Below are 17,762 nucleotides of genomic sequence, written 5' to 3' on the forward strand. Positions count from 1 at the left end.
GTTTTCAACTTGTCAATTTCAAATTAGTTTCTAACAAGTTTTTTTATTTTTTTAAGAACAGTTTGAATTGAGGTGTGTTCCGCCTCATTCATTCACATAAAAGTATTAATTTATTTTACTTTTGTGGACCAATTAAATTTTTGGGACATTTCTGACCTGGACAAAATTACCCAAACACTTCCCAATTGTTTGTGCCGTTTTTGGTGGCTAATTTATGCATTACCAAATGAGGAGAGTTAAACACACCAGTCCGAGTTAACTACATCTTTAATAATTAAGATACTTTTGCAAAAGCACTTGACCTTCAATAATGCACTCTCTTGAATGAACCATTGAATAAGGTGACAACACCTTCAATACAAAGAGCTTTTATACCCATGGTCCACCCCTTTCTATGTACATGACAAATCACAGATACATAGAATGGGTCACAAGGTTAAGTTTTGTATGACAGATATCCATAAAACACAGCAGGCAGTAACTGCTATCTCAACAGGGTTCATTGTCCTCCATGTAATGCAGCATTAACGTTTGCATCCTGACTGACATCCCGTTTACTCTTAAACACCGCCACTCTCTTGTGAGAACCTGGACAAATGTAAAAAAAAATCTTACAGGTTGACAAATGCTTTTAGTAACCATGGAAACGGTGAGAGGAATGGTACATGTCCCATAAAAGACATGTAAACCAACGTTCCTAGAATCTAGGCCAAGTGGGAGAAATACCGTGATGAGAGTAGGCTACACGTAAATGATGTTCTAAGGAAACATACAGTATGTCGGAAGAACCATTAGGCCATGTAAGAGCACTTATCCGTGTGATTGGCTGATGGCTGTGGGTTTGTCAGTAGCTCTGTAGGTGGTTATGAATGTGCCAAGGACTAAAACCACAGTCAGCCTGAAGACATTTTTATTTAACTAGGCAAGTGAGTTAAGAACAAATTCTTATTTACAATGACGGCCTACTGGGGAACAGTGGAGTAACTGCCTTGTTCAGGTGCAGAACAACAGATTTGTACCTCGTCAGCTCAGGGATTCAATCCAGGAACCTTTTGGTTACTGTCCCAATACTCTAACCACTAGGATACCTGCCGCCCCATAAACATATAAACACAGTAATGAGCTACAGTAGCAAACCTAATGACAACAAGGTCAGTGCAGTGGTCTCACATAGAAAGGAGACTACAAAAAACAAGAGCACTGGAGAAAAGGAGTCATGAAATAAATTAGATGCAGTCCAATGTTAGCCTGCTGACTCTCACTAAATTATTCTGCTGCTCTTTCATTCGCTACATACTTTAGTCTGAGACTGCCATCATTGAAGTCGTTTGTGGTGACGAAGGGCACCAAGGGCATTGTACGAAACAAACTCCTCAGCAATTGGATCGTCTCTAACCAATCAGAGAATCAAAGCCAAAGACTCATTTTCAAGGTGCTGCTTTAGCCACATGTGTTCTGGCTCTGGCCCAACCCATCGGTTTCTGGACCAATCAGATGGCCTCTAATGTGTTCACATTCAGTAAAGGGTTGTGGAGGTACTCAGATCTAGACTCATTACTGAGAAGAAAACGAATGTCCGTGGGCGTGGCGTTTGGCCGGAGCAAGGAGTGTGGGTAGCCAGGCAAGTCCATTGTGCCCTGAGATGTAAAGAGCAACAGCTAGAAAACCCGTAGAGGTGGAAGATGGATCCTGCCCAAAGCAGTCTCTCAAGGCTTGGAGCAAAATCAGTATTCATCGACAGACAGGCACACAGATTAATTAAGATGGTCAATGAACAAAAAGGTTGATTATGATGATGCAAGAGGGGGTTTGACACCTTATTAACAAATGCTATATGAATGTCTCATCAGCAGGACAGAATATAGATTGTTACAGTGAGTAATGAGTAAAGAATAAAGCATTCCATAAAACAATCCCAAACATTATCTAATGGAGTCACAGCACAACAAGAACATATGGACCCACTGTGTCAATTGATCTACCTTTCTTTGTAAATATAGAGGGAAGAGAGCATAAAAACACTGAAAATGTATAGATTTATTTTAATCTGGGACTGAAACTGGCATATACCTGGTAATACCACAGAGACTTTCTATCGATCCAAAAGTGCAGTCTGGGGAAGGATTCAGAGGCTCATGTGTATTTTGTGTTGAGCTAGATGATATTTCTTAATGTTGGGAGGTTACAGGGGGGAACGGTTTGTTCCTTTATCTTGTCTGGAAAGATTCAGCAGATGGCCTGTTTCTGAAAGACAGAGATATATCATTGTTACAGGTGATGAGATGGCATAACTGCCACTCCAAGCTCAAGTTTGGACGACTATCACAAACTACCCCAAAACACCCCCGAAATACCTTTAAAAACACCACAGAATACCACAAACTATCATAAATGCCCCTAACGACCGCAAGCTACCTGAAAATCTCCCCCCAAAATACACCATGAATAAGTTTGAGTGATTGACAGTGTGTGAGTGACTGAAAAAGAGAAAGTGATGTCACTGTCAAAGGCTGTCTGTGTCCTGATCAGGAACAGGAAACTAATTTTCCCTGAGATGAGTAAGCCACAGGAGAATGATGACATATCTCTTCCCCTGTGGTGTAATTCAAATTGTTGAAGCTTTAATGAGCTCTGTTGAGTTTGAAGAGCTGCCAGAGCTGCCAGACTGCAATGGCTGCCAGTTGACTGCAATGGCTACCATGGATAGTTATCACTGATAATTCCTCTGGGTCTGATTGCACTGCTTCATTGTGTAACACCCACAGGCACTCACCTACTCTTACCATTACACTGCCTGATAATTAGGCTGTCATCACAACTGACACATCCTATCACTGATCTGAGACTGACAACCATAACACCTGTATCTACACAAACACACACACACACACACAGACACACATGCAAGCACACACACGCCGCGTTCGTGCACACACACACACACACACACACACACACACACACACACACACACACACACACACACACACACACACACACACACACACACACACACACACACGCATACTCACTCTGAATAAGTAAACTTCTCAGACACATAACTTCCCAGACCCTACCAAATTAGTAACAAAAGCACAAACATGACATTTGCATAAATCAGGCTGTGCCTTTCATACTGTCTCTAAGAAATGTTTAGACATCTGAAGCAAGTTCATTCTAGTTCTCATTACTTTTATCTACAGATATGCTATAACAGAATGCAGGAGCAAAGCAGTTTCAGTTTGAATATAAACCCAGGTAAATGCTAATTTAAGAGATGAGAGTCGGGCAGCTCACCCACACACCGCCCAGCATTATAGCTGCAATCAGGAGAAGGAGGAAAAGGACACTGAAGAGGCTGATCATTGTGTCTGACATGGCCTTTTACTGCTCGCCAACACTGACTGAGTCTGGGCACTTGGAAGGTACTGTAATGATAGTCTTCTGAGATAATGTGTGTGTCTGTGTCTGTGTGTGCACGAGATAGAGAGAGGGGAGTGTGAAGACTGTTAACACAATTTCTCACAGTTTCTTCATTGAGCAAATGCACATAACATCAATACACAAAAGTAACAAACCTACAAACCGTTCTCTCAATGAAATCAATGTGTGAAACTTAATGCTCCATTTTCACCTAAGACACTCTCATCTCTGTGACAGTGAGAGACAGAGAGATTGAGACAGGGAAGTTTGCACTCATTGTTCTATTTTAGAAAGGTGCTGCAGAGCTGAGGAAATATTCTCTTTGACTGCTGACTGAATGTGGATCATGGTGTACACAAGTTCTGACTTGCGTTTGGCAGCAGAGCAGATTAGAAACCTCTCTGGCGTCAGGAGCTGTCAATGGAGAAAATCAGAAGCACATGAGCACACTGCTAGCAGTCTTACTTAAGGGAAAGCTGAGATGCAGTTAAATATGAATTAGACAGAAGTAGAGGTTTGTTTGGCATTTTATTCCTATCATTAGCGGAGTGATGAAGACCAAAAGAAATTGCTTTTGCCTTGCCTAAGCAGAATCCAAGAACAACATGCTAGGGGACATCATTTCTTGATTTTAGCCTGCTTATCATCAAAGGAAGTTATCAGTACATATACACATGCATAAACAGTGCATGAACTATTCATAGGGAATTCCTTTCCCAGTGGTTGGGTGGTCAACTGGTAGAAATGGGTTTGAGTCACATTCAATATGTCAGCAATCAATAAGGACCATGCGGATAGAAATACAGTACAGACAATCACGACTCAGAAAATTAAAATACACACAAAGAGAGATATTGTAACAGGCTTAAGGCAGAGTGAATGGATACATCGTGAACTGTACAGCTGAGGCTCAACCAACCCAAGATCAGTGGTCGACAGACAACAGTAGGATGAGGGAAAATGAGAAGATTTCTTGGAGAGGAGTACTTTTTACGTTCAGCATTTCAAATTCAGATTTGTTTGGTCCTCCGGGTAAATTTTCTCTTCACTTTACTCTCAAAGTTTCTCAAGTCACTTGAAATTTCTCCTCTGCTCAGATATGGAAATGACGGGGTGTTAGAATATTTTATAGACTCACTAGTAATCCTAAAGAGTTTTACAGGTCTGTGGAAATGATATTGCATTTCAAACACTGGCAAGATTTGAGATCTAGGCCTTCATCTCTACAGTATTTGTCTTTTTCTAACTGCATAAGTCATTATTATCAGGCATGCTGTGAATGATATCAAAAGGCCATGAGATGACACAAAAATAATATTATATCGTTACTTTACTCTACTGGAAATGTCTTACGATGTGCTGCCCCAGTGGCTGGTCATTTTATTGAGGGACAAAGCTCTGTGGCGATCTCTCTATCGAACACACTTGCATGCACGTACGCACACACGCATACAGTACACACAGAGACACACACACACAAACTGAAAATTCATGTGGATATATAGTATTTGATGATCACCACAAAGGGTAGGCTGTAGGTACCTAAACAAATAACAGATAAATAAACTTTTTTCAGAAGGACGCTCCGCTATTTGGGTTGGATAGAGTGTTTGAATGAAAGACAAATCTCTTGATTTTGAAAATAGGCTGGGTCCTTTCATCTTTGGAAGCTCAGAGGAGGTTAGAACTCTAGATTACTAGTATATGGGGTGGCAGGCAGCCTAGTGGTTAGAGCGTTGGACCAGTAACCAAAAGCTTGTTGGATCGATTCCCTGAGCTGACTGTTGTGCTCCTGAACAAGACAGTTGACCTGCTGTTCCCCGTTAGGCCGTCATTGTAAAATAAGAATTTGTTCTTAACTGGCTTGCCTAGTTAAAAAATATATATATGTTTACACTTCAAATGGCACTCTTCAGATACAAAGCTTTGACAAACAGGTGGGAAATGATGATTCATCTGAACAAAGGACAAACTACAAACAATAAACCTGGCACTCTAGATTTGTTTAATGTTTTATTTAACCAGGTAAGATCCAATGAGGTTAAAAACCTTTTTGAGAGGGCGACCTGGCAAGAAGGCAAAACAGGGAAATATCAGCGTGTACATAAAATATTGTAAAAAAATACAAAATACACACAAAAGACAAAGTGTCACAAGTTACACATACTGAGAGGTTTCTCCAGAAGTTCCACTAGATGTTCCATCTATCCATCTCACTACAGAGAGTCCATTCTTCTGGTAGTGTACTGTACTTAAGGTAAAGCTAGTCTTATCTATGATATACTTCATGACCAAAAGTATGTGGACACCTCCTCGTCAAACATCTCATTCCAAAATCATGGGCATTATTCTGCGTTTTAATCTTTTGGCCAAGGACCTTTTGATTTGGCGCCATCCAATGGCTGTTTTGTGTAGCTGCAGCTAACATGTACTATGCCAAGGGGGGCAAAGTACGGCCCGCTGAGTACTTCAATCCAGCCCGCGAGACATAATTTCATGGTATCCGACTGGTAGTTACAGTCTTGTCCCATCGCTGCAACTCCCGTACAGACTCGGGAGAGGCAAAGGTCGAGAGCCGCGCGTCCTCCTAAACACAACCCAGCCAAGCCGCACTGCTTCTTGACACAATGCCTGCTTAAACCAATGTGTCAGAGGAAACACTGTACACCTGGCGACCGCATCAGCGTGCATACGCCTGGCCCGCCACAGGAGTCGCTAGAGCGCGATGGGACAAAGAAATCTCAGCCTGCCAAATTCTCTCCTATGCTGGGCCAATTGTGCACTGCCTTATAGGTCTCCCAGTCATGGCCAGCTATGACACAGCCTGGGATCAAACCCAGGTCTGTAATGACACCTCAAGCACTGCGATACAGTGCCCTAGACTGCTGCGCCACTCGGGAGGCCACCGGAAATTGATTTTAACAAACAATTGCTCCCCCAAAAATGCATCCCTCTGTTGAATTTCAAAATCCCGATGTGGCCCTCGAGCCAAAACATTTGCCCACCCCTGTCACTATGCTGTGCTACATCTTTTTTGGTGGTAAAACAGGAAATAGGAAATTATGCAGTTCAGCCTCATTGTTGGAAAACAGCGATGTACAGTGCCTTCGGAACGTATTCAGACCCCTTTTTCCACATTTTTGTTAGGTTACAGCCTTATTCTAAAATGGATTAAATGTTGTTGTTTTTTCATCAATTTACACACAATACCCGATAATGACAAAGCAAAAAATGGATTTTAGAAATGTTTGCTAATTTATTAAATATAAAAAAATATTACAGGTTTCCGTCTGGACACTCTACCATAAAGACCTGATTAGTGGAGGGCTGTAGAGATGGTTGTCCTTCTGGAAGGTTCTCCCATCTCCACAGAGGAACTCTGGAGCTCTGTCAGAGTGACCATCGGGTTCTTGGTCATCTCTCTGACCGAGACCCTTCTCCCCCGATTGCTCAGTTTGGCTGGACGGCCAGCTCTAGGAAGAGTATTTGTCATTCCAAAGCTAAGTTTTTTGGTACCCTTCCCCAGATCTGTGCTTCGACACAATCCTGTCTCGGCGCTCTACGGACAATTCCTTCGACCTCATGGCTTCGTTTTTGCTCTGACATGCACTGTCAACTGTGGGACCTTATATAGACAGCCGTGTGCCTTTCCAAATCATGTCCAATCAAATTAATTTACTACACCCCTAAGCAAAACACAGCTATAGGAGACCAGACTCAAGCTCCTAACATGATAAATATCTAGCACATCGTGAGTTGGTTAACACAGGACTCACACAGTTTTAGGACCAGCCTGAGAGCTTTAGGGCATGGCATTACTCATTCAACAATGCTACTAAGGGCCTGGACCTCACCGCTAGTGAGGAGCTGGATCTGCTAACAAAATGGCTGGGTAAGAAGTCGTCACAACATGTAAAGAGGGTCCACTCAGTTCACGTAACGTGCAGCCCTGAAAAAGGCCTGGGACAGACTGAAGCAGTGTTACGGCTCATCAGTAGTCATAGAAACTGAACTCTTTAAGAAGTTGGACATCTTCCCCAGAATCTCTAGCAAAGACTATTCTAAGCTAATGGAACTTGGATATCTCCTGATGGAAGTTCTGTCTGCAAAAGAAGATGGAGCTGCGCTAACTGACCTCGACACCGCCAGTGGTATCAGCCCCATAGTGGAAAAATTGCCACACAGCCTTCAGGAAAGATGGATTTCCCATGGTTCAAAGTACAAAAACGAAAACAACCAGTGCTTTTCTTCCATTCTCCTTCTTTTCAAAGTTCATATGCAATGAAGCAAGAACTAGAAACGACCTGAGCCTTGCCCTTTCTAATAGTGGCGGCAGTGGACCTGTGAGAAGCGAGTACCCAGCCATGAGGAACACCTATATCGGTATACAAAACGGACGTCGCCACCGCTGCTGACCCCAACACAGTAACCACAGAAAATAAAGAAGATTGCTCCATCCACAATAAACCACATCTGCTCAGAAAATGCAGATGATTCATCGATGAGTGCAAGGCCTTTCTCAAAGAGAAGGAAATATGCTTAAATTGCTGTACTTCATCCTCCCACCTGGCAAAAGACTGCACCATAGCATTGAAATGCAAAGAGTGTGAAAGCGAATGGCACAGCAATGCATCCAGGCCCTGCCCCCTGGACCAGTCTGAGAATGGCAGGGAGGGGGAAGGAAACCCAACCAATGCACCGGCAATCAGCTCCCAATGTACTGAGGTATGTGGTAAGGGTCAAAGATTTGCCTAGTGAGAGTATAACCCAAGGGGCAGCGTGAAAGCGCTTTCAAGCTGTACTTTATACTAGTTGACCAGAGCAACTGCTCATTGGAAAGATCAGACTTCTTCAATCTGTTCAGTATTCAGGGCAACCCATCTGCCTACTCACTGAGGACCTGCGCTGGAGTCATGGAAACAGCAGGAAGAAAGGCGGACAGCTTCCAGATCGAGGCAGAAAATGGAGGGGTAAGCCTAGCCCTTCCTTCACTCATCGAATGCAATGAGATCCTCAATAACAGATCAGGAATACCAACCCCCAGAGGTAGCCCTTCACCACGCTCACTTCAAGTCTGTGGCCACCCAGCCAAGAGACAGCCTACTGGGAGGAGGTGAGGGCTCTCGGAGTGTGGTTCCAGGAAAATAACCTCTCACTCAACATCAACAAAGCTAAGGAGATGATGGTGGACTTCAGGAAACAGCAGAGGGAGCACCCCCCTATCTACATCGATGGGACCGCAGTGGAGAAGATGGAAAGCTTCAAGTTCCTTGGCGTACACATCACTGACAAACTGAAATGGTCCACCCACACAGACAGTGTGGTGAAGAAGGCGCAACAGCGCCTCTTCAACCTCAGGAGGCTGAAAAAATTTGGCTTAACACCTAAAACCCTCACAAACTTTTACAGATGCACAATTGAGAGCATCCTGTCGGGCTGTATCACCGCCTGGTACGGAAACGGCACTGCCCACAACCGCAATGCTCTCCAGAGGGTGGTGCGGTCTGCCCAACGCATTACTGGGGACAAACATCCCGCCCTCCTGGACACCTACAGCACCCGATGCCATAGGAAGGCCATAATGATCATCAAGGACATCAACCACCTGAGCCACTGCCTGTTCACCCCACTATCATCCAGAAGGCGAGGTCAGTACAGGTGCATCAAAGCTGGGACCGAGAGACTGAAAAACAGCTTCTATCTCAAGGCCATCAGACTGTTAAACAGCCATCACTAGAACATCAGAGGCGGCTGCCTATAGACATACATTAGGAATCACTGGCCACTTTTAGAAATGGATCAGTAGCCACTTTAATAATATTTCTGTCTAGCATTACTCCTCTCATATATATAAACTGCACTCCACACTATTATACGGTATCTTAGTCACTTTCACATTGTGTTTACTGTACATATAGCATCACCCATCTCATATGAAAATACTGTATTTTATTCTATACTACACCACTGACTGTTAAACAGCCATCTCCATTACATCAGAGACTGTTGCCTATAGACATAGATTAGGAATCACTGCCCACTTTAAGGAAATTAAATACTAGCCACTTTAATAATGTCTCCGTATCTTGCATTACTTATCTCATATGTATAAACTGTACTCTATACTATTCTACAGTATCCTAGTCACTTTAGTTGTGTGTAAATATTGCATCTGTCACATGAGTTGACGCTGGAGAGACGAAGCAGGTACGGGGAGTAAAACATTTAATAAAGAACGGACATGGAACGAGATAGGAACAGCGTAAGCAAACTAAGAATACAGACAAAAAACAATCAATGCAGAAGCGGGGAACAGAGCTGGGGAACTGACAAATATAGGGGAGGTAATAATAGATAATGAGTGAGTCCAGGTGAGTCCAATATCGCTGATGCGCGTGGTGAGGGAAGGCAGGTGTGCGTAATGGATGATAGGAGTGCGTGATGCAGGGCAGCCTGGTGCCCTCAAGCGCCAGGGGGAGGGGAGAGTGGGAGCAGACGTGACAGTACACCCCCCTCTAGGGGCGCCACCTGGCGTCCCACCTGGGCGAACCAGCTGAGACATGGGCGCTGGGCAAGCCAGTTTGGGCATGGAAGCCCAATGAACCGGCAGGAGCGTGAGAGCCTGGCGAGCTGGCTGAGGCATGGAAGCCCAACGATCAGGCTGAGGCAAGACGCCTGTCGATCCCGCTGCAGAGAGGGAGCCCGAAGATCCGGTGGAGTGTAACGTGGGACGGGAAGCCGCCGAGCCAACCGAGGCAAGGAAACCTCTCGAGCCAGCCAGGGTGTGAAAGCCCGATGGGCTGGCTTAGGCACCCCCGGTTCCATCGGTGGCGACCCAGAGCCGATGCCACCATACCAACCAGAACGCCAGTACTCCCCGATGCTTCGTGTGACGGCTTCTGCATTCTGTCACATGGAATTGACGCTGGAGATGTCCAATCTCTAGATAACAAGGTGGATGACATTAGGGCATGAGTTGCCTTCTAGAGAGACATCAGAGATTGCAACATTCTCTGTTCCACGGAAACATGGCTCACTCGGGATATGTTGACAGAGTCGGTACAGCCACCCGGTTTCTTCATATCACGCCGACAAAAACAAACATCTCTCTGGTAAGAAGAAGGGCGGGGGTGTATGCCTTATGATTAACGACTCATGGTGTAATCACAACAACATACAGGAACTCAAGTCCTTTTGTACACCCGACCTAGAATTCCTTACAATCAAATGCCGACTGCATTATCTTCCAAGAGAATTATCTTCAATTATAGTCACAGCTGTGTATATCCCCCCAAGCAGATCCCTCATCGGCCCTGAAATAACTTCACTGGACTCTATGTAAACTGGAAACAATACATCCTGAGGCTGCATTTATTGTAGCTGGGGATTTTAACAAAGCTAACCTAAGCTAACCAAATTCTATCAGCATATCGAATGCGCGACAAGAGCTGGTAGCTTTCTGGATCGTTGCTACTCGAACTTCTGCGATGCATACAAAGCCCTCCCCCACCCTGCCTTTGGCAAATCTGACTATGACTCCATTTTGTTGCTCCCAGCCTACAGACAGAAACTAAAACAGGAAACGCCCATGCTCAGGTCAATACAACGCTGGTCTGGTGGTGCGGTCTGCACAACGCATCACTGGGGGAAAACTACCTGCCCTCCAGGACACCTACACCACCCGATGTCACAGGAAGGCCAAAAAGATCATCAAGGACAACAACCACCCGAGCCACTGCCTGTTCACCCCGCTACCATCCAGAAGGTGAGGTCAGTACAGGTGCATCAAAACTGGGACCGAGAGACTGAAAAACAGCTTCTATCTCAAGGCCATCAGACTGTTAAACAGCCATCACTAACATAGAGAGGCTGCTGCCAACATACAGACTCAAATCTCTGGCCAATTAAATAAACAGACTTAATAAAGGTATCACTAGTCACTTTAAATAACGCCACTTTAATAACGTTTACATAGAGGTATCACTAGTTACTTTAAATAATGCCACTTTAATAATGTTTACATATCCTACATTACTCATCTCATATGTTTATACTGTATTCTACATCATCTACTGCATCTTGCCTATGCCGCACGCCATCGCTCATCCATATATTGTATGCTGTAGCATTAAGATTTCCTGTGACTGGAACTAAGGCGCCTAGCCTGAACCATAAAAAAACAGCCCAGACCATTATTCCTCCTCCACCAAACTTTACAGTTTGCATTGGGGCAGGTAGCGTTTTTCTAGGATCCACCAAACCCAGATTTGTCCGTCGGACTGCCAGATGGTGAAATGTGATTCATCACTCCAGAGAGTGCGTTTCCACTGCTCCAGAGTCCTCAACCTTCACGCCACTCCAGCCGACGCTTGGCATTGTGCACGGTAATCTTAGGCTTGTGTGTTGCTTCTCGGCCATGAAAACGCATTTCATTAAGCTCCCGACAAACAGTTCTTGTACTGACATTGCTTCTAGAGGCAGTTCGGAACTCGGTAGTGAGTGTTGCAACCGGGGACAGACAATTTTTACATGCTACGCGCTTCAGCACTCAGCGGTCCCGTTCTGTGAGCTTCTATGGCCTAACACTTCCAGACGTTTCCACTTCACAATAACAGCACTTACAGTTGACTGGGGCCGCTCTAGCGTGTCAGAAATGTGATGATCTGACTTGTTAGAAAGGTGGTATTCTTTGACAGTGCCACGTTGAAAGTCACTGAGCTGTTCAGGAAGGCCAATCTACTGCCAATGTTTGTCTATGAAGATTGCATGGCTGTGTGCTCGATCTTATACACCTGTCAGCGATGTGTGTGACTGAAATAGCTGAATCCACTAATTTGAATGGGTGTCCACATACTTTTGTATATATAGTGTATATTTTGTGTTTCGAAAACTACACCATGCATTTGTCTACACTATAAATGCACTGAAATTGGGTACCTTGCCTAACCTCAAAATAATGTGCAACTGACCTCTCTTGAGACATAACCCAGATTGACATACACAGAAAGACTTTCAACAACACTTCTAGACATATGCATCACGGACCCCTTTTCAACTGACAGCAAACAATCTTTTTCAACCTTGGCTTGTGAAGTTCCTAGCTCGGAGGTCACAAATCTTTTTCCCTTTTTGAGCGACTGAAAAATAGATGAGTAGAAGAGGTGAGATCCTCTATCCTCATCATCATACATGTCATAGCGCTGACATTTTTATTCATGTTCATCTGTCTCCCTTGGCGATGTCTTGAAAATGCATGTATCACTGTCAGCCACCAGTTCTCTCTGTTACCTAACACAGTCTCACGGAGCTCTTCATCATAGATTCAACAGGAAAGACACCTTAACAGACAATACATCTCCCAAAACAAGTAGTAGGAGATCAGCTAAATTCTCGAAGGTTTGGATAAATAAGAAAAATAAAGTAAATGAAGGTCTTCCAAATCAAATCACTAATATTTTCTGGTCCATACGACACAGTGCAGCGCATAGCAACCCATTGGCAAACATCTCTAGTGATTCAAGGGTCAATGAGAGTTATCTACAAAAGGTGCTGCTGAGAATCAGGAATCAGATAGGACTCATATTATGAGAGCTCTTAAAACTAGAAAGTCAGATCAAAGAGATTCAAAGAGGGAATCACAGGGAGTGGGGGTGCTTGTTTACCAGGGTGACTATACCGTACTGTCTACATGGCAAACTGCCATTAAAAAGAGTCTGAAAACACAGATACATGGGAGAATTCTCCCATTATGTCAATTAGCCCCATACTACGAGAGAGAGAGAGAGAGAGAGAGATAGAGAGAGAGAATTACTAAGTGGATGTTGAGCTAAACCATAATGGGTGTGTGGTTGACCAGGGTCAGCTGGCCTGATGCAGTCATGTTAGCTGTTTTGCTGAAAGTGTGTGTGTTTAGGGATGTCCATCACTTTGACAAGCAGAGAGAGTAGAGGAGGGCCCAGGGGTGTTGTAGTGGTGCTGGAAGGGTGGGCAGCTGTGGTCAGATCAGGGTTCAGTGTGAGAGATTAAAATCTACTGGAGTGAGACCTACAGCTGAGACGCACACATACAGTTGAAGTCTGAAGTTTACATACACCTTAGCTAAATACATTTAAACTCAGTTTTACACAATTTCTGACATTTAATCCTAGTAAAAATTCCATGTCTTAGGTCAGTTAAGATCACCACTTCATTTTAAGAATATGAAATGTTAGAATAATAGTAGAGATAATGATTTATTTCAGGGTTTCTTTCTTTCATCACATTCCCAGTGGGTCAGAAGTTTACATACACTCAATTAGTATTTGGTAGCATTGCCTTTAAATTGTTTAACTTGGGTGTAACTGAGTCAGGTTTGTAGGCCTCCTTGCTCGCCCATGCTTTTTCAGTTCTGCCCACATATTTTCTATAGGATTAAGGTCAGGGATTTGTGATGGCCACTCCAATACCTTGACTTTGTTGTCCTGAAGCCATTTTTCCACAACTTTGGAAGTATGCTTGGGGTCATTGTCCATTTGGAAGACCCATTTGCGACCAAGCGTTAACTTCCTGACTGATGTCTTGAGATGTTGCTTCAATAAATCCACATAATTTTCCTCCCTCATGAGGCCATCTATTTTGTGAAGTGCACCAGTCCCTCCTGCAGCAAAGCACCCCCACAACATGATGCTGCCACCCCCGTACTTCACGGTTGGGATGGTGTTCTTCGGCTTGCAAGGCTCCCCCTTTTTCCTTCAAACATAACGATGGTCATTATGGCCAAACCGTTCTATTTTTGTTTCATCAGACCAGAGGACATTTCTTCAAAAAGTATGATCTTTGTCCTCATGTGCAATTGCAAACCGTAGTCTGGCTTTTTTTTATGCCGGTTTTGGAGCAGCGGCTTCTTACTTGCTGAGCGGCCTTTCAGGTTATGTCAACATAGGACTCGTTTTACTGTGGATATAGATACTTTTGTACCTGTTTCCTCCACAAGGTCCTTTGCAGTTGTTCTGGGACTGATTTGCACTTTTCGCATCAAAGTACGTTCATTTCTAGCAGACAGAACGCCAGGGGCGGAAATCCCAGGGGGGACGGGGGGGGACACGGCCCCCCCATCCTGGGAAAAATATGATTTGTCCCCCCCAATATATCACTGAAACATAACTATGTAATTTAAATAATATTAATAATACGCAATGAAAGCAATTGTGCTGATTATAGACACTTAATAGCGCGTTTTTAAGTTTCAAAAGATTGCGACCCCCACCCTTTGCCTCACAATGGTTTGATCCACTGCCAGTTCCTTAGCTTGCTAGGTAACAGAGAGGTCGTATCTACTGTCTGAAAGGCACTCAATGCACGTAACTGACGTGAGGTTAATCCAGTCAATCGCGCACACACACTAGCTGAATATGCAGAGCTAGCACGCACATATTAACTATTAAGCTAGCTAGTACCTATTCCATTTATGTGGCGTCGTCAAAGATGGAATCTTTGCTATCGTCAATTTATTCCAAGATCAGCATGCAGATGATGTAAGTTATTGCTTCAAAGTCCCTGTGATAAGGTTAGCGATAAACTGAAATCCAAACTGAACAGAACTACACTCTCTTCTACCATTGTCTTAAATATATTTAATGGTCTCGATGCAAAAGCTAAATTGTCGCAAGGGAACTTTTATTTATTTATTTTATTTCACCTTTATTTAACCCGGGTAGCAAAGATTATAGCAAACACCACTGAAACTGAATTGGTGCTCGCTAGCTTTGCAAATTCAGCTATTGTTGGAAGCCAGCCTATATGAAACAAACTATTAAAATTACAAAAGGTTGCAGCATATGTTGTGTAAATGGTGAACTCATACAGCTGTCAACTCTTGTCATTTTAATCCGTTTCACATTTGCTAGCTACCTTTTAGATCGAAGCCCAAATAGAATGATTGAAGATGATAGAAGCCCATCTCCTACTGTAAATAACCTACACACTGTGTGTGTAGCCAGCCAGCCAGCCAGGTAGAAAAATGGCAGAAAAATAAAAGACGGACATCAGAGTACATTTACATTTAAGTCATTTAGCAGACGCTCTTATCCAGAGCGACTTACAAATTGGTGCATTCACCTTATGATATCCAGTGGAACAACCACTTTACAATAGTGCATCTAAATCTTTTAAGGGGGAGGGTTAGAAGGATTTTTCAATACACCAAAACGCATAGCAAGAACCCTAGTAGCCTAATATCTCGAAGACTAGTTGATAAAATGTTCAAAAGAAAGAAATGAAATTCTAATGGAAATGTTTCACAATGATGTCTTTAGGCAGAGCAGGCAACAGATGGCACACAGACAGCAGAGTTGGGGACAGATATGCAGGGACAGACTGGCAGAGACAGGGAGTCTCAGGTAAGTTTGTTGAGTCTTTGTTTGGCAACATTATGAAAGGTTCTCAATTTTTTTGACTTGTAAAATAGGAACATAATTGGAAAATGCCATGGATACCCCCACTCTCAACTTAAACTGGTGACTGAACAAAGATTTGTTAAAGGCAATGGTATTGCTGTTGTGATTAGTTGTGTAGTTTTGGGTACCGGTAGTTAGGAGTACGGCAAACACCTTATTTCTTTGGTTCCTCAATATACATTTACCATATTACAATGTAGGCTATGTGTTACAGCACTACTTTTGGTGTCCCCCTCAGGAATTGCTCTTGAGAAAATTTCATGTAATTGTCCCCTCCAAAGTTGATATCAGATTTTTGCCCCTGCAGAACGCGTCTCCTTCCTGAGCGGTATGATGGCTGCGTGATCCCATGGTGTTTATACTTGCATACTATTGTTTGTACAGATGAACGTGGTGCCTTCAGGCGTTTGGAAATTGCTCCCAAGGATGAACCAGACTTGTGGAGGTCTACAATTTGTTTTGTGAGGTTTTGGCTGATTTCTTTGGATTATCCCATGATGTCAAGCAAAGAGGCACTGAGTTTGAAGGTAGGCCTTTAAAAACATCCACAGGTACACCTCCAATTGACTCAAATTTTGTCAGTTAGCCTATCAGAAGCTTCTAAAGCCATGACATATTTTCTGGAATTTTCCAAGCTGTTTAAAGTCACAGTCAACTTAGTATATGTAAACTTCTGAACCACTGGAATTGTGATACAGTGAATTATAAGTGAAATAATCTGTCTGTAACAATTGTTGGTAAAATTACTTGTGTCATGTACAAAGTAGACGTCCTAACCGATTTGCCAAAACTATAGTTTCTTAACAAGAAATGTGTGGAGTGGTTGAAAAACGAGTTTTAATGACTCCAACCTAAGTGTATGTAAACTTCCGACTTCAACTGTACATACTGTTGGGTTCTAATTTTCAGAGTAAATAACTTACGGACACTAGAAAAGCTTGACCAAGTTTAATTCTTCCCAAAGGGTCGATACTGCTGGATTCAGACAAAATACATTTCACACAAACACTGATATTTAGCCCTTTCTCCTAGGCTGAGTCTCCTCCTACTCATCTGTACAAACATTGTTCTTTACTGCAGGACACTAGTGATACAGGCCATAAACTTCTCCTTCTCCATTAAGGTGACCTGACCTCAACCCCCCTCCATCACTAATCCATGGCTCTCTCCCCTTATCAATTCCTGCCACATGTAATCGCTTCCCTGCACTCAACACATTCCAAGCTAAGTTGCACACATTATATACCTTCCTCCTATAACCATTAACTTCTGGTGTAGATCCTCTAACCCTCAGCACTCCATCAGTGACATGAATAATTATATTTTCATATTCTTAGAATCAACAACACAAACTAATGTGCACCTGACCACATGCTTGCACATACAAGTCCAAAAAGATGCACAAACACACACACACACACACATACACACACACACCTTATCAAATTTCATCAAATCATACAGTCCTCAAAATCCCTCTCATAAACAACCATTCCAAAAGTCACCTGTCCCCTCAGATGGCAGCCTGAAAGCCCCAGGGTGTGAGAGAGGACCCTCTCACGGTCGCAGTGACAGGCAATATCAGAGGCAGCTATCTCTCAGGCCAGTCCTTCCCAGCAGCAAATTCATCAGGAGTTGACAGGTCTTGCTCCGCTTGGCTATATCACTGGAACCTGTGGCTCCAGATCAGAACATTGTTTAATGCAGGTATTAATGATCCATGTGATGACCTTGACTGAGCTGATACAGACAGTGCCAGGGAGACTAGTACTTCTCTGCACAGATATGACTGCTTTACCATAGATCCACTATGGATCAACTTCTAACCAGCAGCAGCTTGGAGAGCAGCATGATATACAAAGACATGACTCATTTTCATCTGTTTTGTATTTGAAATATATATTT

This window comes from Salmo salar, chromosome ssa01 (assembly GCF_905237065.1).
Source record: "Salmo salar chromosome ssa01, Ssal_v3.1, whole genome shotgun sequence".
Classification (NCBI taxonomy): domain Eukaryota; kingdom Metazoa; phylum Chordata; class Actinopteri; order Salmoniformes; family Salmonidae; genus Salmo; species Salmo salar.